Genomic DNA, 24,805 nt, shown 5'->3' on the forward strand with positions numbered 1-24,805 from the left:
GTGGCCGACAGATTGGACACTGTTACAGATTATGTGGTTGATGTTTTGAACGTAGATAATTCCTATACAATGGTGTGATGAATGATTGCAGATACGTATGTTGTTTTGCCGGCATTAAAAGTGTTAAGATTGTGAGACTAGACGCTGTGAGAAGTGAGTGTGTGACCCCCCCTCCCTCCCCCCTGTAGTATGCTGTGTTTGGGAGGAGGAGGGGGGGCTGACTGGGTGCAATCTGCAGGGCTGATGAGACAAAGGGATTTCAATATGCACTGCTGGGAGATATATATATATATATATATATATATATATATATATATATCAGTAATGTCTACAAACCTAAATAAATTTCTTCTCTTTGCGCATGCGCTGTTGTTTTTTTAAAAGTTACGATATTTATTTGTTATGATGTGATCAGATTTCATGTGTTTTGATGTTAATTCAGATGTATTAAACTACAGATACTGTGAGACACGGGGTTTTGAAAATGTATGTGCCCCCCACCGTTCCCTATTTTTATATACAGTTTATTGGTTTGCAGTAATTAATGTTATCAGAGATAATATTTTCTGTTTTATTGAATAACTAACTACAATTGTTTTGTTTTTGATTTCACACATGAGTTATGTCATTGTAAAGATCAAATGTATTTTCGTCAGGAAAAAGTCATTTTTGTTTCAGGTTGTTGTACATTACAGGGGGTTAAACTAGTGCCCGACTTTGTTATGTTGAGATGTAGTTTTGAACTCTGCTACATTACTTTCGCAGAGTCCACAAAGGGGGGAATGGTGAAGGAACTGATCAGGTACAATTTTGGTTTGTTTTGAATTAATTAATTTGGTTTCAGGAGATCTAAAAATGTGTATGAGACCCCAATGAGTAATCCAGATTAAATGTGTATGAGAGTAACCTACATTTTGAGGTTTTTTTTTCTGTGTAGATGGTTCCAGATCTTTCCAGAACAGTAAATATGGCACTGGGTAAGCTGTGCTGTAGTCTCCACCCAATATGAGGTATTGTGTAAGAGACCATGCCCCTCCAGCAAATTTTAGACAGGAGGTGACGTCACTCACAGATGGGTCTTTACAGATTTAGATGGGGGAGAAGGAAAAAATAAAAAACTTGTCTGGACATTGTTAATTTGATGTCAAGTTTTTAGGAATGTTTTATTTTTATTTGTTTTTGTATTAATCAAGTATTTGCAGAACCTGATAAAAGTGAGATTCTCAAAGTATTCTGGATTATCAGATGAGTGTGGAGAAGTGTATAACATTTGGTTTTATTTTAGAGGATGAAGACGCCACCCCTTTGGGATGTTCTATCTATATGTGACATGGGTTTCTAATGTAAATTTGTAATAAAGAGATTTTATTATACAGTATGTACGAGACAGGATACGAGGCACCAGGTAAATTACCCAGAAACCGCTCTCACCTTCTTGTTCATCTCAAGGAGCGGAGCTGGAGGTGCTCGCTGAGGCTTGTAACCTGGCAAAAGGTAAGACGGCCGACATATACACTGACTCTAGGTACGCTTTTGGCATCGCCCACAATTATGGGCCCATTGCTAGTAGGAACTTTATTGGATCATCGGGTAAGCCAATTGAGAGAGCGAGAGAAGACAGAACTGACAACAAGGGTATATGCAGCCAGGTATCAGTAAATTGGCTTGTCCCTGGATACAATAATGCCACCACTAGGTTTGTAGCAGCCGGCATGATTTGCGCACGGCATGACATAGGTAAAACAGCAAAGGTACCTGTGAAAAGTGCAGCCCGGCCAGATTACCCGTCCCAGCGACTGCAGAACATACAACTACCCGAGGTAGAAGTGTATGACAATGTGCTCGTGTGTGTAGACCTGTTCTCAGGGGGGACCTGAAGCCCGGCCTGTATCTTCCCCACTGCAGACGTTGTGTATAAGTGACAGGGGAACAATGTTATCCCAAGTATTGACCTGATGTTTGTACAATGTCAAGATGTCAGCAGTTCTCTAGACATTGTCCGAAGGTTAGTTTGTTTAATAATTGTATTTAAGAAGTGTTGTGTGAATATTAAATACTGAGGTTAAGTTTTATGTAAAGTTCTGGACCAGCCTCAGCATTGGACTATTAGAGTCATGCGTCAGATAAAAGGTACAGAAGTGGCATATTCCCATTCGAAAACATTTTTATTTGTTTATTTTTATTTTTGTTGTGAAAGGGAAATATTAGAGCAGAGAATTCTGTGCAGTGTATATGTGTTTGTATAGATATGTTTATAAAGAAGAAGAATCAGTTTGTAAGTTTTAGTTACTGACCAGTGTGAACGTTTGATGTAAAGATGCTATTTGTTAATGTTTTTCTTCAAATTAATTATTTGATTAAGATCAATTAATGTTTATACAATGAAAAAGCTTGTTCTCCACAGGAAGAGTCCAACTGGGAGCGGAAGGCGTGAGAACCAGATTCTAACAGAATGTGGACGGATAAGGGAAGGTGAACCGGTAACACCCAAGGCACTGTTGATGGCACTTGCATTGATGGTGTGACCTCACATATGCCCCAAGACTGCAAGGATCGATGTGGTAAGATCTAATTGGTATGTCCCAGGCTTTACAGCTGATGCTGCTAAATTCTGTTAGAGCTGTTTGATTTGCCTACAGAACAGTCCTGGCAGACCGGTGCTAACCTTATCATACCCGCCTCCCACGAAGAGAACAGACCTTGAGAGGCCTTCCCAGGTAGAACGAACCAGATTAGAGTAAGAAAAATAGGTTTAAGACACTTGTCGGATAAACATGTGGAATCTGTGTATGTTTCTGTGAGGTGGAGATGTTCTAGACAATCAGCTGAGATCAAGGTACAAATCCTGCTGAAAGGGTATCACCAATTGCAAATGAAATGTACCCAATAAATTACACATCTTGTAGGTGCCCTGTCCATTGTAACAGAGAAGTTTTTCCTTATATAAAGGTGTTTGATGTCATTTAAGGGCCTGACATTATTGTATGTACTTAGAACAACGTTTATAGTGTATGCGGATGATGTTATCACCAGATTAGTATTTATTTTAACAATTGACAAGAGTTGGGGGTCCCCAGCAAGTGCCAGTAAATATGAACTAAAGGACTTTTAACACGATGAACTCCATCACTGAGATGCGGCAGGCACAGCCTGAGCCACTACAACGCTTTTATCATGAACTGACGGCAGTGTCACAATTCTAAGCGGCCGCCCAGACAAGTAACTTGCCAGAGGAAGAGTACAGATGCGGAGGGTTTGATAGTCACAATACAACTCCACTAATCCGCCTAAGTGGGATCTCACCGCAAGCTCACAGCATGAGGTGCTATGTACAGCATGATGACGTAAACTAAAGGAGACGGTGTCGGACAGATGAGAAGGACCAAACTAAGTCCTGATGACATCAGCAAAGATCAAAGTAAAGACCAAAGACCTGAGTGAATCCGTCAGCAGGATCAAGTGTTTTGATAAGTAAGTGGCTAGGAGGGGTTTAATAATAACTCCCGCACTGGACACCAACGTAGTCTCACTCCACAATTGTGTGTGTTACCCTGAGGGTGACAGTCAGTGAAGAGCAGAAGACAGGAGAAGAAGGGGACGATGGTGTAGAGGACTGGCAATGAACTGATGGGACCCGAAACCTGAAGGGTGATAGTGTGAGATTGGTGATAGCATTATGTTATTAGTTGAGGCCCTATTGTTTATAATGTCTGAGGTTTATAATTATAATGTGTGTAAATATGCCACGGTGCTGCAAATTACAATCTGAGGAGTTTTATGTGAAGGTGTGAGGTGAAGGTCACTGTGCTGCCCATGACCTGTCATATCTGCAGGGGTAAAAGTCCCATTAGGACAGTAAGTGACAGTGCGACAATTATTACTGTTAATAAAAATGCAGACCGGATTAATTATATATATTACAACCAGCAGCGGTTTGTAGATTATATCAAGACAACCATCCTGTATCCAGAGGAGAATAGGGAAAGTTAGGACCACTCCGACACCTTGGAAGTCCAGGTACAAAGGGGGGTTACTCATCAGGAGTAGCTCGTCTCAAGCTGGTGAAGAAATCCAAAACCCCTACCCGCCTGGTTTGAATGGTCAGTGGTAGGTTGATAGGCAAGACTCAGGGATAGAATTATAATATTTTTAGGGGGGACTGTCAGGGATCATTACCATGTATATTGTTTGAAAAATATTATCCTTACATATATATATGTATATTCAGTATATTACTCAAAGAGATTGGATTCATGGAGCACAAAAAGCCTGCATAACACTCCTCTGGAAGACACCGCCCCTGGAATGCAAAGAGGGGTGTGCAGAAGAATGTACAGCTAAACTTACAGCTGAGGAGCGAATGGGATTTAAGCAAGTCCCACATCTATAGGGAGGGGCATGTGTCTTCTGTGTGTGTTTCTTTGTTCTGAATAAAGTTCAGTACTCCTTGTCTGATCAAGGGAAGTTGTGTACCAAACATTTTTGGCTGGTTTACTTCTTCCAGGCATGCCTTCAGCTTTCAATTTACAGAGGTGGTTATTCGGTGTGAAATACGGACCTGAAACCTTCTGCCACGTCCAGTATCTTCTGCCACATCGAATACTGCCCGCCACGTCTGGCGCTACCTACCGCACCGGCCTCCATCCATGCTGAAGCCACAGCCACTGTCTGGACTAGTTCAGGTACCCTAGCGTTGCTATCCGCTATTGACTTTCGTGTAGACTGTGACCTGGTCAGCTGCCTCCCCGCTACGGCAGAGCGGCCTAGTGGGTCCACATACCCTGTGACCGTGACCTTTGTCTTTGCCTCTGTTTTTTTTATAGAGCACAAATGAATTGTGGATTGCCACCTGTAACAGATAAATGGCCACAATTTTGTACCAGGTTTTTGTTTTGCGTTTTACTAAATAGGGCTGTAAAACCTGGCCGCTTAAATCCACCCCCCCCATGTACTTGTTATATTCAGACACGCTCACTGGTTTGTGCTTGTCTGATGTTGCATTTCTTTCTCTCACTGCCACTTTTCCTGAGGTATGAATCATGCTTAGCACATATACTTCTTTGCGATCCAGCAATTGACCGCCAGCAATTCCTCAGATGCATAAGCACAGGAGTCCCCCTTTACCATGCGCTTCCCCACTAATTGCTGTGGAAAACCAATTTGATTGTTGCGCATGGTACCACATGCCCCAGTCCTTGCAGCATGCAAATGCCTTTAAAGGGGCACACTGGAATAAAAATTATTGCAGTACAGGTAGTACCCCTTGTGAAGCAGAGGCTGCATTATCTCCCACACGATCTTACTGCTGGTGGAAAGATCAGGGGGGCATCCAGGAACATTTATTGAGCGGTCCCGCCCTTCATAAATCCTGAAGGTGGTGGTATATCCTGACCCGCTTTCCCACAATTTGTAAAGCTTAACGCCATATCTTGCCCTTTTGGAAGGTAGATATTGGCGAAAGCTAAGTCTTCCATGGAAGTTGAGGAGGGATTTGTCCACGCTTACATTCTGCTCAGCGGTGTAAAGTTGCAGGAATAAATTATTGAGGGAATTTATTAGCGGTCTTATTTTGAACAACCGATCCCGGTTTGCATCGGTACTTGGGGGGGGGGGCCTGTGCGTGGTCATTGGAGTGGAGGAATCTCATTATTGTTTCATAACGAGACCTGGGCATTACTGCAGAATACACTGGGGTGGCTTGGGTGGGTCTTATTGACCAGTAAGACCTAATGGAGGGCTTTTTGACAATACCCATATTTAGGGTGAGCCCCAAAAATGTTTTTAATTCCTGCAAATTGGTGGGCGTCCAATCTCTGGCATGGGTGGATGAAAGTTTCTGCCTTATATACTGAGCGGCATATAAATTCGTTTCGTGGACAATCATATTTAGGATGTCGTCAGTAATAAATAAATGGAAGTAATCAATTTGGACAAAATTTGTATTGTCCACAGTTATGCCAGGAGTGGCAGTAAAGCCGGGGATTCTAGGCCCAAAAGATGGAGCAGGTGCCCATACAAGAGCCTGAACTGAAGGGACCAGGCGGTCCCGTGCTACAGCGCTACTAGGCCCTGCGCTTCCATGTTCTGCAGTTTCAACTGCGTCAGGGACAACGTCCCCTGAAGATGAACCTGAAGTGACGCTATCATCGTCACTACCTAAAACAGGTTCCATCTCTGACGCCATCTCTGATGCGCTCTCAGACTCAGATCACAGCATGGCGTCCTCAGCACTAAAAAACGTCCTCGCCATAATGTCACTAACACTAACTAAAGAAACTTTTTTTTATTTTTTTTTATTTTTTATAAACACACAAACTAACTGGTATATATATATATATATATATATATATATATATATATATATATATATATATATATATTTATCTACACTACTGCTAACAAAATAATAAACCACTATTGCTATATATATTATATATATATATATATATATATATATATATATATATATATATATATATATATATATATATATATGTAAACCAAAGAAATCCCACAGCACTCAGATGGTTCCAAAAAGTATGTGATTTATTCAGTCAACAGCTGCAACGTTTCCGTCCTGCTATAGGACCTTTTTCAAGCTTAGTGACACAGCAAAACATGCAGGTATATAAGACATGTGCCTCATTACCATAATGAGGAATCATTAACATAGTGCGCAGACAAAATATTGTACAAGATATAGGTAATCATATAAAAAATATATGATACAATTGTAAACTGTGTGTACAGTGATAACATCCAGTGTAAAAATAAACATACATTTAAAAACAAGCTTATTGTAACCTGATTATCATATTAATCAAAAATGTGACCATATGTGTAGGGGCAGAGCTATCAGGCCACTCACCAATCGCTGACCTTGTATGCAAATCAGATATGCTAATCCGTGTTCAAGCCAGACTCATGTGTAGGGCAGAGCTATCAGGCCATTCACCAATCGCTGACCTTGTATGCAAATCAGATATGCTAATCCATGTTCATGCCAGACTCATGTGTAGTCTGACTATATGGCATCTTCTAAACAGCACTGCGCATGCTCGTGTCATCATCCCGGAAGTGTCATGTTGCATAGCAACTACACGACGCATAGTTTACTGCGCAGGTGTAAGAGGTCAATGGCAAACCTCTACAAACTAGATGACGCATAACAACTAGAAAAGAAGGGCCATTCTTATAGGTAACCATTAGCAACAAGTCTGCACGTCAACAAAGCGGACAAAAGTCCAAATACGATACTGTACAGTGATCCAATCAATTAAGTCCGAGGGACATGTCGGATGGTCCTAAACTTGACACAAAGAGGCTATCCAAAAAAATTATTGCATTCATATAAAGATCAGGTCATGGGTATTCCTAGAGGTAATCTACTGGTGAACTCTAGACAGCGCAAATCTATTACCCGGGTTCCTTTCGTTTCCACCTATAACGATCTGAGTGGGGAAGTGTCAAAGATCTTTAATAGACACTGGGGCATTATCAAGAACAGTTACAAACACATTGAGTCATTTAGTAACACACCCCTGATGTCATACAGACGCTCGCAAAATTTACGCGATAAGTTAGTCAATAGTCTAATATATAAAAAAAAGGAACAACAGACACTCCTCAGACCAAAAAAAATGTGTAATTTTCCCTGTCTCCATTGTATAAATGTCAGGTCCGTATTTCAGGGTAGCTTCCTTCTCCCTATTATTTCACACCGAATAACCACCTCTGTAAATTGAAACCTGAATGCATGCATGGAAAGAAGTAAACCAGCCAGAGATGTTGGTACACAGCTTTCCTCAGATAGGACAGGAAGCAAACTGAACTTTATTCAGAACAAAGAAATACAGAAAAAGACACATGCCCCCTCCCTAGAGATGTGGGAGTATCCAAGCCCCACAGGCTTCTCAGCTGCAAGTTCTTCTGTACACTCCTCTTGCATTCCAGGGGGCGGTGTCTTCCATAGGCATGTCCGACATGAACAAAGAACTTGTTATATATCACCCCCTTCTGAATCAAGGATTGGACTTCCTCTAGTAAGGCCTGTCTCTTGAAAATATCCCTCAGAGTTTTTGTTGGGATAAATCTTTCCTCAAGGAGAGAGAGAAACTCTAGCCTGAAGCCCCCTTTTACACCCTCTAGTACCTAGGGTTGGGTTAAGATGATTCCCCAGGCCTGAAAAAAAAGAGAGAGTCCCCCCTCCCCCACTGGAGTCCTGACATCATTGCATGGACTCTGCGAATGTAATGACATAATAAAAAGTCAACCGCACCACGGATTCCCAGACAGTCTCCCACACTGGTACTAGTGAGGTATTAAAGTGTTATCCATCTGCGATTTGAAGAGAAAAGGCACATTTCAGCTTAGAATGGCCGTTAACGTTTAAAGCTTTAGTCTATTTTTATATTTAATCGATTGTGAAACAAAATCTAAACAGCATAACAATAGGTCAACAGCACCACGGATTCAAAGACAGTCTCCCACACTGGTACTAGCGAGGCATTAAGCCGTGTAACTTCTGTGATCTGACGAGAGCAGGCACATTCAGCTTAGAATGGCCATTGACTTTAAAAGCTTTAATCCATAGTCCTTTTTTAATTGATTGTGATGTCATTGAGATACACCACAACATAGACATAGAGGAGGTGACGAAGATGTCATTAACGAACTCTTGGAAGACCGCAGAACCGTTACACAGACTGAAGGACATCATCAGGTATTCATAGTACCCATCTCGGATGTTAAATGCCATCTTCCTTTCGTCACCCCAGCGAATCCGGATTAGGTTGTAAGGTCTAGCTTGGAAAAAAATCTTGGCTCCTCGTATGCGGTCAAACAGTTCTGAAATCAGCGGCAATGGATATCTATTTTTGACTGTGATCTAGTGGAGGCCCCAGTAGTTGATGTAAGGTTGAAGAGATCCGTCTTTTTTTTTCACAAAGAAGAACCTGGCCCTGGCCGGGGAGGAGGACTTTCATATTAAACTCCTCTCCAAATTCTCCTTAATGGGGTTGGCCAGGAAAACATTTTTTTCTAAAAAGTGTCCCCCAGCCTTGGTGTACCTAAAACCCCCTACATACTTTCTAACCAGTTTCTGTTTGATCTCCATCGTCACTGTTGCTCTTTCTGTTTGCCAGCATTCCTTGCTTCTGGTCCTGGCTGTTTCCCGTCTTGTAACCCAACGTACCCATGATCCCTTGCTGCACGTGTGGAGACAGCTTCTATCCCCTTTTCCACCCTCCACAGCATCTCAGTTATTTACATATTGCCACACCCTCTCTGTTCACAGGGTCATTCCCTGCTCTAATTACAGGCACCCAGCTCCCTGCACACACACACACCCAGTAATTATCACACAGGGGGATAGAGGTTATATACAGGAATGTGGGAGCCTGCACTTCCGGCTGAGCAGAGGCACCGCGAATCATCAACTAAGTTATATTATATGTGTGCTTTCTGTGTATGTATATAAGTATAATTATATTACAGCAGACTTTATATGCGAACATAGAGATATTCTAGGAATCTTATGTGGATTATAGATGAGTAGATATATATATGCTCTTTAAGCTTGAGTCTCTATATGTACATGTACTAATGGTCAGGCGCTGTATGTGGCTTTGGTTATAGTTGTAGTACCAGGAGACCGTGTAAGGTTGGGACCTGGATTTATATTATATATACATACACATTACTAGTCACATGTGCAAAGTGTCCAGGGAAGGTAAGAACAGAGGCAGCTGTGTGTGGTTGTGTTGTCTATGTAATGTATTGTATCTTGATGTAGTGTATTGTGGCGAAACCGGGTCAGTGGGGGTCGGTTTACGCCAAGAGAATGTGGGCGATAGATTCAGGCGACACAGATTAACAGGGGACAAGCCACAGCGGCGCGTTTATTAACAGGGACAGACACACACAGAACCAATGCATCGCTGCTTCTCCCCTCTGGGCTGGATGGGACAGGCTACCTCACTATGGGGTCTCTCCACTGTACCTTTCATCCTTTGGGGTGTCTCCAGATCCTCCTTAGTTAGATGGGACTCCAGCACTTGTCCTCTATTACTGTCCCTAGGTCAGTTACCATCTCTGAGGTAGACAGCCCCTGCCTGCAGCTCACACTGCTATCTCATCCTCTCCTGGGCTGCAACTCACTCAGTTCTCACACAGCACCACGATATCCCTCACTCCCCTCCCTCAGGAATCAGGCTTCCTGCTCTTGCCCCCTCCTTTTTCTTATTTACATTAAACAAGTTCTAGCTCTCAGTCTGTGACTCATTCTCCTGTAGTGTAAGATTAACCCTAGAGGGGAGGACATTGAAGCAGCACTGAATACAATACAATATAAAACAACTGGTTATCAAACATAACGTAATGCAGTTTGAGGGGACATATCCCCATCTAGCACCGGGCGCCATCTAAGCTATGGCACCCGGATGGCGGGAGTGCGACGGTTTGCGGCAGGCTTAACCTTTATCAGGGTACAATGCCTGTAACCGTCACCCGTTCCGCCACATGTATATTGGTTTGTCACGTCTATGTTATGAGTAAAGTATGTTTATATATTTAAGCATGTGCGAGGGTTGTATGTTACTCCTGTGGTGTGTGACGGACTGGAGTGTGTGCACATTGTGAACAATACAAAGTAAGCAGACTATATAGGAAACAGAGGTAACGGACTAGGAACGGAGAAAAGGGAGATAATAAAGATAGTCAATTGCCCCCCTTTACAGTCTGATTCCTGATCTCTTTAATCAGGTTCAGGGGGCCCAATGGTTCTCTAAGTTTGATCTACGGGGGGCGTATAACCTTATCCGCATCAAAGAGGGGGATGAGTGGAAAACTGCGTTTAACACGCCCGAAGGTCATTTCGAATACCTGGTCATGCCCTTTGGGTTGTGTAATGCTCCTGCGGTCTTCCAGAATTTCATAAATGAGATTTTAAGAGACTACCTGGGGTTATTTCTTGTAGTGTACCTTGATGACATACTTGTGTTTTCCAAGGACTGGACCTCCCACATTGAGCATGTCAGGAAGGTGCTCCAGGTCCTTCGAGAAAACAAACTGTTTGCAAAGGCCAAAAAATGTGTGTTTGGGGTGCAGGAGATACCATTTTTGGGCCAAATCCTCACTCCTCATGAATTCCGCATGGTCCCCGCCAAGGTCCAAGCTGTGGCGGAATAGGTCCAACCTGCCTCCCTGAAGGCGTTACAGTGCTTTCTGGGGTTCGCTAACTATTACAGGAGGTTTATTGCTAACTTCTCGGTCATCGCTAAGCCTCTTATGGATCTCACTCGCAAAGGTGCTGATCTCCTCCACTGGCCTCCTGAGGCTGTCCAGGCTTTTGAGGTCCTTAAGAAGTGCTTTATCTCGGCCCCGGTGCTGCTTCAGCCCAACCAAATGGAGCCATTTATTGTGGAGGTTGACGCGTCCGAGGTGGGAGTGGGGGCTGTCTTGTCCCAGGGTACCAGGTCCCTCACCCATCTCCGTCCCTGTCCTACTTCTCCAGGAAGTTTTCACCCACTGAGAGTAACTATTATATTGGCCACCGCGAACTCTTAGCCATTAAATGGGCATTTGAAGAGTGGCGCCACTTCCGGGAGGGGGCTAGGCACCAGGTAACGGTCCTTACCAACCACAAGAATCTGGTTTTCCTAGAATCTGCCCGGAGGCTAAACCCGAGACAAGCTCGTTGGGCGTTATTTTTTACCAGATTCAACTTTGTGGTTACCTATAGGGCTGGGTATAAAAATGTTAAGGCTGATGCACTGTCACGTAGCTTCATGGCCAGCCCTCCTTCGGAGGAAGATCCTGCTTGTATTTTGCCTCCAGGTATAATCATTTCCGCTATTGATTCTAATTTAGTCTCTGAAATTTCGGCTGATCAAGGTTCAGCTCCCGGGAGCCTTCCTGAGAACCAGCTGTTTGTTCCCCTGCAATTCCGCCTAAGGGTACTTAGGGAAAATCATGACTCTGCACTATCTGGCCATCCAGGCATCCTGGGTACCAAGCACCTCATTGCCAGAAACTATTGGTGGCCTGGGTTGCCTAAAGACGTTAAGGCCTACATCGCCGCTTGTGAAGTTTGTGCTAGGTCCAAGACTCCCAGGTCCCGACCAGCGGGCTTACTATGTTCTTTGCCCATTCCCCAGAGACCTTGGACCCATATCTCCATGGATTTTATCACAGATTTGCCTCCATCTCAAGGCAAGTCGGTGGTGTGGGTTGTAGTAGACCGCTTCAGTAAGATGTGCCACTTTGTGCCCCTCAAAAAACTACCCAATGCTAAGACGTTAGCTACCTTGTTTGTCAAACACATCCTGCGTCTCCATGGGGTCCCTGTCAATATTGTTTCTGATAGAGGGGTACAATTTGTTTCATTGTTTTGGAGAGCCTTCTGTAAAAAGTTGGAGATTGATCTGTCCTTCTCCTCTGCCTTCCATCCTGAAACTAATGGCCAAACTGAGAGGACTAATCAATCTCTAGAACAATATTTAAGGTGTTTTATCTCTGACTGTCAATATGATTGGGTCTCATTCATTCCCCTCGCCGAATTTTCCCTTAATAAACGGGTCAGTAACTCGTCAGGGGTCTCCCCCTTTTTCTGTAATTTTGGGTTTAATCCACGGTTTTCTTCCGTTTCACCTGGTAGTTCCAACAATCCCGAGGTAGAGGTCGTTCATCGAGAACTGTGCACAGTCTGGGCTCAGGTTCAGAAGATAATTAAAACCACAGAAAAAGGCCATACTCACAGATTAGGTGGTGGGTAAAATACCCGTTCCAAACAGGACGCAACCAGGTCAGAGAATGCTGTTGATGGGAAGTGCCCAGGTGTGTTTAAATAATGATAGCCACTCCCACTAACCTAAGTTCTAGGTAGGGACTCGCAAGTGTGGGGATCCGTGACGTGGATTGCGAGCTTGCGTTTTTTTGGCCAAAACAACAACTAATACCCCATGTTTTCTCATGGTTACTTACATTGTACATACTTTTTTTCAGGACGCGCCCGGGTCTTATGATGCTGGGATAGCCTGGTGTGCGGAAGTTTGGCACTGCATGCAGGGCAGCCCGCTCTCTTACTATATGGGCGTTATAAATAGGCTGCTATTCGGCGATATATGCTGTGCCTCACTATCCAAACACTATGCCTCCATGTTTACACACTACACTCACGTTTTTGTTTCACTCACAGCCCTGATCTCTACACACTACACTTAGTCATGTCCCCTATACCTCACATGTGCACTATACACAGTACTTTATTATTTATTTATTATTACTACACATTTACTTCCATGCCCAACACACCACTCCCCTCAAGGTTAGTGGGAGTGGCTATCATTATTTAAACACACCTGGGCACTTCCCATCAACAGCATTCTCTGACCTGGTTGCGTCCTGTTTGGAACGGGTATTTTACCCACCACCTAATCTGTGAGTATGGCCTTTTTCTGTGGTTTTAATTATATTCTATGTCCCATTTTTTTGTATATCTTAGATTTTGGAACGAAAAGTTCTAGGTAGGGACTCGCAAGTGTGGGGATCCGTGACGTGGATTGCGAGCTTGCGTTTTTTTGGCCAAAACAACAACTAATACCCCATGTTTTCTCATGGTTACTTACATTGTACATACTTTTTTTCAGGACGCGCCCGGGTCTTATGATGCTGGGATAGCCTGGTGTGCGGAAGTTTGGCACTGCATGCAGGGCAGCCCGCTCTCTTACTATATGGGCGTTATAAATAGGCTGCTATTCGGCGATATATGCTGTGCCTCACTATCCAAACACTATGCCTCCATGTTTACACACTACACTCACGTTTTTGTTTCACTCACAGCCCTGATCTCTACACACTACACTTAGTCATGTCCCCTATACCTCACATGTGCACTATACACAGTACTTTATTATTTATTTATTATTACTACACATTTACTTCCATGCCCAACACACCACTCCCCTCAAGGTTAGTGGGAGTGGCTATCATTATTTAAACACACCTGGGCACTTCCCATCAACAGCATTCTCTGACCTGGTTGCGTCCTGTTTGGAACGGGTATTTTACCCACCACCTAATCTGTGAGTATGGCCTTTTTCTGTGGTTTTAATTATATTCTATGTCCCATTTTTTTGTATATCTCAGGTTCAGAAGAACCTAGAGGCGTCCCAGAGCATACAAAAAACTCAGGCAGATAGAAAACGTTCTGCTAACCCCTTGTTTATGGTCGGGGATCTGGTGTGGCTATCGTCTAAAAATTTGCGCCAAGTTGTACCCCGTCGCCTAGGGCGGGTCGTTGCAAGTAGGCAGGGACTGGGTGGCGGGTAGATTAGGGCTCACTTGTCTGTTTCCCTACCCCCATCTTTACAGTTAGATGGAATTTTGGCCCACTCCTCTTTGCAGATCATCTGTAAATCATTAAGATTTCGAGGCTGTCGCGTGGCAACTCGGATATTTAGCTCCCTCCATAAGTATTCGATGGGATTGAGGTCTGGAGACTGGCTAGGCCACTCCATGACCTTAATGTGCTTCTTTTTGAGCCACTCCTTTGTTGCCTTGGCTGTATGTTTCGGGTCATTGTCATGCTGGAAGACCCAGCCACGAGCCATTTTTATTGTACCGGTTGGAGGTAAGGAGGTTGTCACTCAGGATTTGACGGTACATGGCTCATCCATTCTCCCATTGATGCGGTGAAGTAGTCCTGTGCCCTTAGCAGAGAAACACCCCCAAAACATAATGTTTCCACCTCCATGCTTGACAGTGGGGACGGTGTTCTTTGGGTCATAGGCAGCATTGCTCTTCCTCCAAACACGGTGAGTTGAGTTAATGCCAAAGAGCTCAATTTTAGTCTCATCTGACCACAGCACCTTCTCCCAATCACTTTCAGAATCATCCAGATGTTCATTTGCAAACTTCAGACGGGCCTGTACATGTGCCTTCTTGAGCAGGGGGACCTTGCGGACACTGCAGGATTTTAATCCATTACGGCGTAATGTGTTACTAATGGTTTTCTTGGTGACTGTGGTCCCAGCTGCCTTGAGATCATTAACAAGTTCCCCCCGTGTAGTTTTCGGCTGAACTCTCACCTTCCTCAGGATAAAGGATACCCCACGAGGTGAGATTTTGCATGGAGCCCCAGATCGATGTTGATTGACAGTCATTTTGTATGTCTTCCATTTTCTTACTATTGCACCAACAGTTGTCTCCTTCTCACCCAGTGTCTTACTTATGGTTTTGTAGCCCATTCCAGCCTTGTGCAGGTCTATGATCTTGTCCCTGACATCCTTAGAAAGCTCTTTGGTCTTGCCCATGTTGTAGAGGTTAGAGTCAGACTGATTAATTGAGTCTGTGGACAGAAGTCTTTTATACAGGTGACCATTTAAGACAGCTGTCTTTAATGCAGGCACCAAGTTGATTTGGAGCGTGTAACTGGTCTGGAGGAGGCTGAACTCTTAATGGTTGGTAGGGGATCAAATACTTATTTCTCTGTGCACAATGCAAATAAATATATATAATTTTGACTATGTGATTTTATGTTTTTTTTTAAATATAATCTATCTCTCACTGGTAAAATTAACCTAGCCTAAAAATTCTAGACTGTTCATGACTTTGACAGTGGGCAAACTTACAAAATTAGCAAGGGATCAAATACTTATTTCCTTCACTGTAAATGAAAAGAAAACAACAAAAACACAAAAAAAAAAAGAGAATTTTTTTAAAATTGTATTTAACTTATCCACATTCATACCTAACCTTGTACATACTAACTTATCCATCACCACCCATCACCTCCCCCAACCAGCGTCAAGCCTCATGTCCTTCCATGTCCGCATAGTTCAGATGCTGGCTTCCACCATCCAACACATCACCCACCCAGCCCGATCCCACGTCTCATGTCCTCCTCACGTCCACGTAGTCCAGAATCGGGCTGGGCACACCCCCAGGCCCCCCACCCCACCTATCTACTGCCCATCTTACCTAAACATTAACACAAACCCATGCATACACCTATACACCATATAGTCTTACCGACACATAACTATAACCAAATACCATACTATATACATAAACCCGAAAACCTAAGTTTGGCTGCTTGTAAGCCATTTTTCTGTCTCCAAAAAGCTCAAAACAAAAACCTACTTGTGCTTACTCAGCTCATCACCAGAGGAGAGAGAGAGGAAAGCCCCCCTAGAGCACCAGCCCAGAGGCCAAAGCCACCCCCAACCACCACCCCGGTCCCTATCGCTAAACCTAACCTGCTTGCCCTATCTCTATCCCTTATTACTTTATAAACGAATCTGTCCCTCCTGCTGTCTCTTATTCTGTCCCTATCGCTATTTCCCGGTGTCATGGCCAGGTGTAGACACCTACCTACAGTCTAATACCCAGGGGCACCCCCTCCACTCCGCCTGAAGGTTGGTTTAACCAAGGGCACCCTAAAATTAAAGCCCCTCCAAAGTCGAGAGGCCTTGGATGCACCCAGTTTCTCAACCTCCAGAGACCGGACCTTCACCAGGTCACCCATGATATTCCTACCCACCTCGTCCTCCAGGAGGATTTTAAACTGAGTCGATACTATGCACCGTGCGTTCCACGTGAAATACCTGATCACTAAACTAACTAAAAAAGAAGTGCAATGATCCCTTCCGCCCAGGTCTCCGAATGCCCCATAGGCCCAACCAGCGTTGGAGAGGTTGGTCAGACCGGGCCAACCGATGGAGGCACCCACCCGTTTGTAAACCTCTGCATTGAAGGGACACTGAAGCAAGAAATGGTCCATGCTTTCCAGCGTGTCACTGCACTCCTCCCGAGGACAACCTCTTTCATCTGAGTTTCTGAACTTCAGATTGCCCCTTACATACAGCCTCCCATGGAAGCAGCGCCAAGTCAGATCCCAAAACTTCTGGGGAATCCTCACAGAGTTTAAAAGTTTTAATCCCACCCCGAGGTCTCTACTTGGGCAGTCCCTGAGCGCCAAGGGCTTCTGGAAGCAGGTCAACAAGACATTTCTGTCAAGAAATTTTCTCGACATGGTCTTGATCTCCCACGCCTCCAGACCCCACCGACGAACAACCTTCAGAACCGGGACGGCATAAGCCGGGAGGTGCCCATGGGGTGCACGCAGGTCTTTCGCTTGTCCTCCTGTCTCCCATTCCTGGAAGAAAGGCCAAAACCATCCCCTGCAGGAGGATATCCACAGAGGAGACCTTTCCCTTTCAAAGAGGTTCGCCAAATTAATTTTAATGAAGGTGTTTACTAGAAACACCACTGGGTTAACCATACCTGACCCACCTAGTTTCCTCGGTAGGTAAGTAACCTCCCTCTTGACTAGGTTAAGCCTGTTTCCCCATAACAGTTGGGTCTATAGCCTGTTCTTCCGAGTCCAGAGAGGTTCTGGCAACATGCACACGCTGCCAAGGTAGAGCAACATGGGCATCAGGTAAGCCTTGGTCAGGTGAACTTTTTCCCTAAGGGACAAAGACCATCCATTCCATTGGCCAACCTTCTGTGCCGCTATTGATGGCCTACCTTCCCAGATTTTCTTGGGGTAAATCACCCGGGCGAAATTCAACGCCTAAGATTTTAGCAGACCTTTTGGGCTCGGGGAGGGTGTCCGGGAGATCAAAACCCCCCAGCCAGAGACTTTCACACTTGTCCCGGTTGATCCTGGACCCAGATGCCAGTGAGTAGCGCTCAACTTCTAACATCACCCACTCTGCCTCCCCTCTCGAGGAGACAAAGATAGTGACGTCGTCTGCATACGCAACCACCCTCTGAGTATCTTCCGGCCCCTCCAAGTCCATCTCCACCCCCGCCAATGGCCCACAATCGAGCCGCCTAAGAAAGAGGTAGATCGCGAAAACATACAGCAAGGGGCTTAAGGGACAACCCTGGCGGACACCAGACCCAAACTCAAAGGGGGTTCCAGTCCAACCGTTCACCAGTGCGAAAGACTCAGCCCCAGCATATAGGGTCTGGAGCCAATTAACAAACTCACCCGGTAGGCCATACCTCAGAAGGACTGACCAAAGATACTTGTAATTCACCCGGTCAAAAGCTTTGGCCTGATCCAAGAACCGCATGTACCCCTCCCATCGGCCAGAATGTCCTTGCTCCACTGCCTCTCTGACACTGACAGCACTGAAGGTGCTGCGGCCTGGAACAGAGCAATGCTGGGCCGACGAAAGGAGCTGGGGTGCTAACTTCACCAGTAGATTAAACAGTACTTTTGCGAGAACCTTTCTGTCCATATTGAGGAGCGCTATGGGACGCCAGTTCTCAATATGGGTCGAATCCTTACCCATTGACAGAATGATCAAGGCCAACTTGCCCATTGACTTTGGCAGAGTGCCCGAGGAGAGACCATCATTGAAAACCGCAGTCAAGAGGGGAACTAAGGTTTCCTTAAAAGCCTTATACAACTCAGATGTTAAGCCATCTGGCCCTGGCGAGTTTTTGATGGCCAACCCATCAATCGCCAGCATCACTTCCTCTTCCTTGATCGACTGTCAAAACACCAAGCGAGGGGTCTGCTCCTGGCTCAGGGATGGTTTCAGCCAGGAAAGCCAACATTTCGTCTCGGTTTAGATCCTCCAGGATCCCTGATTTGGATCTCATCAGGGAGCCTGCACTATCTACCAGTCCTGTCACCACCTTACAACTCACTGACATCTTGCAGCTCCTGCAAGGGTCGGGCGAGCGCTACCTCCCGAAATCCCGTTCAAGAACCAAAGACGTGTGCCTATCATATTGGCATCTTTTGAGCAGAGCTTTCACCCCGGGGATTTTCTCACGGCTACCTCCGGTTGAGACTAGATGTTCGAGTTTCCTCCTCATGTCTTGATACAGGCGATACCTGCTCATAGACCTGAGGCACGAGATCTGGCGGAAAAACTCAGCCACCCGTTCTTTGAACACCTCCCACCACTCAGACTTAGTACCACCTAGATCCAATAAAGGTACCTGGCTCTGAAGAAAATCCTCGAAGGCCTGTCTTATCTCTGCTTCTACCAGGAGAGTAGAATTCAGCCTCCATAATCCTCTTCCCATCTGGAGGGACTCTGCAACATTCAAAGAAAACATAATCATACAGTGATCGTAGAACTCCACTTCAACGACGGACACTGCCGAAGAGATGGCGTCCTCCTTTGAAAAAAAACCTGTCTATTCTGGACCTACGACTACCACTATGATAGGTGAACCCCGAGTGGCCTGGGGTATACCGAATTTGGATGTCCTCCAGGTGAGCATCACTAGCTATTCTATTCAACTTGACACTATCATAGGCCAGTACATTTCTGGAACCTCCTCTGTCTTGGGGCCTAACAACAGTGTTAAAGTCCCCTCCAAAAATGACTTGTCTGCCTGTAAAAAGAAAGGGCTTAATCCTCATTAAGAGACTTTTCCGGTCCCACTTTGTCTGGGGACCGTAGATGTTGATAACTCTTAGTTCTTGTCCCCTCATGAGAACATCTAAGATCAAGCACCGCCCCATTTCTAACTCGATCATCCGCAGGCATGTGACCGGTGCGGTAAAAAGTACCGCCACCCCGCTATATGGCTCAACCGCAAGAGACCAGTAGGAGGGCCCACGTCGCCACTCCCTCCTAGCTTTCACGACCTCTGCCAAAAGTGACAGTCTGGTCTCCTGCAAAAACAAAATGTCAGCTTCAACCCGGCCGAGAAAATCAAAGGCTGCAAATCTAGCCATATTCGACTTAATGCTGGCAACGTTAATTGATGCCAGCGTCAACGGAGTGGGTGCCGCCATCATAAATGATTGAGTTAGACGGTTTTCTTCTTCCCACCCCTTGCTTTCTCCTCTGAGGAGGACCCCTCACCCTCTTTACCTCTTTTTTTTGTTGTTGAGGAGTCAATAACGTCCACCACCCCCTCCCATTCTCATCTCCTGGGTCCGGGCCGACCCCCTCCCCCGGGGACAGTGGCCCCCGCAGAAGAGGAGGCTCAACGACTCCTAGACTCCCTACCGTGCTCTCCCCCGGCCTGGGGGTCTGGAATATCCATGAGAACACGGTATCGGTTGGGGGAGCACACCATGGGGGTGCAGGTTTTGCCTTCCTTGGCCGGGGCAGGGCCAGATGTTTTTAGCCCTGTTTTGATGTTACCCGGTGTCCCCTGTTTTGTTTTAGGCTGTGACCTCCCTTCCTCTTCCACACTTTCATAGTGGGAGGACTGGGAGTCCTCAGCCCTCTGCTCTCTCTCTATCCTCCTTATCTCCTCGTCCAGTACGGCCTCCCCAAGAGCATCAGTATCCTGGGGGGCATCCAGGTCCGAGCCAGAGGAGTCCCCAGTTTCCTGGGTCCTCCTCAGCTCTCGTTCCCTTCTGCGTTTTTCCGCCCTTCTCTGACGAGAAGGGGGTCCCCTCCTGGTGTTCGTCCTTTGCTCTTGGGCTCTATCGTCTCTGTCCACCCCCTCGCGCACAGAGACCTCCCTCCTTACATTCTGCGTAGGGTTGTAACAGACATTGACGACTGAGCGCGGACACCGACTGAAAGGGTGACCTAGGTCAACACGCAGGTTACACCTAATCTGGTCACACGATGCGGCCAGATGGCCTACCCCCCCACAATGAGCGCACTTCTGCACAATGCAGCTTGCGCTCAAGTGTGAGGGGTCGCCACACCGGTGACACAGCTTCGGCTGCCCCTGGTAGAAGACAAGGATTCGATCTCTTCCCAAGAAAGCAGATGATGGTATGTGGGACAGACGCTTAAGTTTTACCATAAACGTCCAGGCTCCCGACCAGATGCCAAACTCCTCGCAGTTCTTCCGTGGCATCTCTGCTACCTCACCGTATCTTCCCAACCAGGTCATGATGTCCACACAGGAAAGCGACTCGTTACGGGTAAGAACGGTCACTTTCCTGATACCATTCTGGCGAGATATTGCTTGCGCAGCAAACCCTCGCCATCCGGGCTCGCTCTTCACCAGCTCATAGTTCCCCCAGAAGACCTCAAGGCCCCCCGGCTGAAGAAAGCTGAAGTCAAACTCAGCCGTACCATGAGGATGTATCAAGGTGTAGATGTCACTCGCCTTGAAGCCCATCTCCATCAGCAGCTCCACCACCCTCTTACGAGGAGGGCACACATCATTGCCACGCCACTGGAGACGGACCACTGATCTCCCCGTCTCTCTCGGAAGGCATTCAGACCATACCTATTTATCCAAAAGGATAGGTCCTTCTGCACTCCCCCTACTGTTATCGTTTGCTTCCCCTCCCTTAAGGCTTCTAGGAGGCGCTGTTGCAAACTGCCGTCCCCGGGCCCAGAAGATGAGGATGGGTGGGCCGACGGTCCCCCCACCACAACGCCCGCATACGACCTGCCGGGCGCTCTGGTGGAAGGAGCAACCGGCCCACCACTGGTTGACACTCCCCCCACATTATTACGACCCACATTAACATCCCCAACAATACCACCGCCACCATCAACATTACCATCATTATTAACATTACCATCACCACAGATATTTGTATTTACATTTTTACTCACACTACTCCCCACAGCTTTCATTCCTGCCAGGCTGGTTACAGAGTTCTTTGTTTTGTCTGTAGGTTTGATATAGAGTCTTGTTGTCTTTGGGGTCTCCGCATCATCAGGTGCCGCTACATCTGGGGTGCCGCCAGATGTCACAGGCGGCGTTCCCTCTGCACCCTCCGCTTCAGCGACCTCTATATCTGCTGCATCATGGATCTGATGTTTGGGAGGAGGGGTACCGCCACCCCCCATGCCCGCTAAACCCCTCCCACCGCCTTGCGGCGATGCAGATGGAGGGGCCGCAGGCACCGCTAGAGCCGCTCCCGGCACCAAACCACCCCCCCTCCCGTCCCCTGGCCGAGTCACATGACCAGCGGACTTCCGGTTTTCCGGCGCCAAATCCAGTTTCCGGTTCCCCCCGTCCCCCGGCCTCCGGCTTGCGCCAGAGGCTGGCTTCTGAGGTTCCCCATCCGCCAGACACGGGGTCACGCCCCCTAGCGCCACGTGGCTATCAACACCACCTCCTTTACAGGAGACGGCGTCTGGCGCCATCTTGGCCACATTGCTCAAAACCAGCACCATATCTTTCTGCCCACATACCCGCCACGACCCCACTGCAGAGGTCGGAGCTGGGGGATTTGCGGGGTTTGCGTCCCGAACCGAGCTCTCACCCGGTCCGGAACGCAAGGAAGACAGGTAGGAATATTTGTAAGATACTCTACCTGTCTTCCCCTTTGCCTTTTTCCGCCTCATCTTCCATAGTTTTTTCTTTTTTGTTTTCTCCTCCTCCGGTGGCAATTCAGCTCCAAAACAAAAGTTCTGGAGGGACACTGGGGACTCCTGCAGCTGTATTTGCGTGAGCAACCCCGGGGGGTGCTCACTGCCCGATTCAAAGTTTTGCACACCTTGGCTGAAGGAAAGTTCCCCACTTGCCCCTCCATTAATGCCTTCCCAGGGGTCCTCCGAGCCCGTCTCCTCCCGGGTTGGCATCCTCTCTACCTCCACGCTTTCCTCCATTTCTGAGGCCTCCACTTCTGCGGCCTCCACTTTTGCGGCCTCCACTTTTGCGGCCTCCACTTTTGCGGCCTCCACTGCCTCTGCACTTTTAGCAGCCTCTCCATTTTTTCTTCCTTCCCCTTTGCAGGGGGTTTCGTTACCTTGCGTGGGGGACGCCATCAGGGAAAACCTCTCGTCATTTTCCAGCTTCTCCCCGAAGGCTCCCCCACTTGCCACGATCTCCATCTTCCTCTCCTCCACCATCTTAATTTCTTCCAGAATTTCTTTAACTTGTAAACTATACCGGGAACTCTTGGTGCCTGATGTTTTCGCGGCTCGTCCCCTGGCGACCGCCAGATCTTCCCGCAGCCGCTGTAAGGACTTACCGAGGTCCCGGTATTCTTCCAGCCGGGCAGCTAGGCGGGAGCTGAAGGTCTCCACAGACTCTTCCGACCGCAGTAAGCCCCATTCCTCGACCGTGCTCTGGTCCCTGGGTCGGGCATCTGGCCTCACTGGGCCTTCTGGTCCTCCACCTGGATGATCCTCCATGTCTCTCCTCCTGGCTCTTTCCAGAGCCCCAGCATCAGGGGGGGCCGCACAGATCTTTCCACGGGATGACCTTCTCAGCCCTGATGCTGGCTGCACCTTCCCAGCAGGTTGGGAAGACCCTCTACCCCCCGCCTGCATGCTCCAGGGGGTAGAGGTCTGAGGCTCCATGTATGAATGGAGCCTCCTTCAGGGAAGCTTCCTTAGCCCAGGCAGGTGATAGGAACCTGGGCTGGTGAAAAAAGGAAACTCCCTGGATCCCGGGTGTGGTCCACACAGCACAGACACAGCACACACACAGCAGCTCTCAAACAAACAACCTCCCTCCTTGCTAGTCACTGCTGGTGTGGCGTTTCTCTGGTACTCTTTTAATAGAAAAATATAAAACATTACAAAATAAACGGTTTTTACAAAACAAACACAACAAAACAAAACTTATGTACATTTCTGTACAATTTACCCAGCCTGACCCTTCTTACAGAAATCCCCATGCATACATAACTATAATCCCATACTCATTCATAAACACACCTAAACCCCCCCAACCCCAAGAAAACATAACTATAACACTATATACAACATACTCTTAAAAACCATGTGCCAACCAATGGCCCCCTAAAAAAAACCACCACATATATAAAACAAAATAAATAATAATCATAATAAAAATAAACAAAATAATAATAATAATAATAAACTCTAAAAATAAAAGTTACCATCTCATGGTGCACTTACTTCAGTGCACCATGTAAATGAAAAGAAAAGAACAAAACATAAAAAACAACAAAACAAACCCCAAAAAACAAATATTATTTTTTTAAATTTTTTTTTTTTTTTTTTTTTTTTTTTTTTTTAATTTATTTTTATTTTTTTTTACATTTTTTTTTTTTTTTTCTTTTTATTAACTTATCCACATTCATACCTAACCCTGTACATACTACCTTATCCATCACCACCCATCACCTCCCCCAACCAGCATCACGCCTCATGTCCTTCCATGTCCGCATAGTTCAGATGCTGGCCCCCACCACCCAACACATCACCCAACCAGCCCGATCCCACGTCTCATGTCCTCCTCACGTCCACGTAGTCCAGAATCAGGCTGGGCACACCCCCAGGCCCCCCACCCCACCTATCTACTGCCCATCTTACCTAAACATTCACACAAACCCATGCATAGACCTATACACCATATCGACACATAACTATAACCAAATACCATACTATATACATAAACCCGAAAACCTAAGTTTGGCTGCTTGTAAGCCCTTTTTCTGTCTCCAAAAAGCTCAAAACAAAAACCTACTTGTGCTTACTCAGCCCATCACCAGAGGAGAGAGAGAGGAAAGCCCCCCTAGAGCACCAGACCAGAGGCCAAAGCCAACCCCCAACCACCACCCCGGTCCCTATCGCTAAACCTATCCTGCTTGCCCTATCTCTATCCCTTATTACTTTATAAACTAATCTGTCCCTCCTGCTGTCTCTCATTCTGTCCCTATCGCTATTTCCCGGTGTCATGGCCAGGTGCAGACCCCCACCTCCAGTCTAATACCCAGGGGCACTCCCTCCCCTCCCCCTGAAGGTTGGTTCCACCTAGGGCACCCTAAAATTGAAGCCCCTCCAAAGTCGAGAGGCCTTGGATGCACCCAGTTTCTCAACCTCCAGAGACCGGACCTTCACCAGGTCACCCATGATATTCCTACACACCTCGTCCTCCAGGAGGATTTTACACTGAGTCGATACTAAGCACCGTGCGTTCCACGTGA

Source organism: Rhinoderma darwinii, unplaced genomic scaffold, assembly GCF_050947455.1.
Source record: "Rhinoderma darwinii isolate aRhiDar2 unplaced genomic scaffold, aRhiDar2.hap1 Scaffold_141, whole genome shotgun sequence".
NCBI classification, from domain to species: Eukaryota; Metazoa; Chordata; class Amphibia; order Anura; family Rhinodermatidae; genus Rhinoderma; species Rhinoderma darwinii.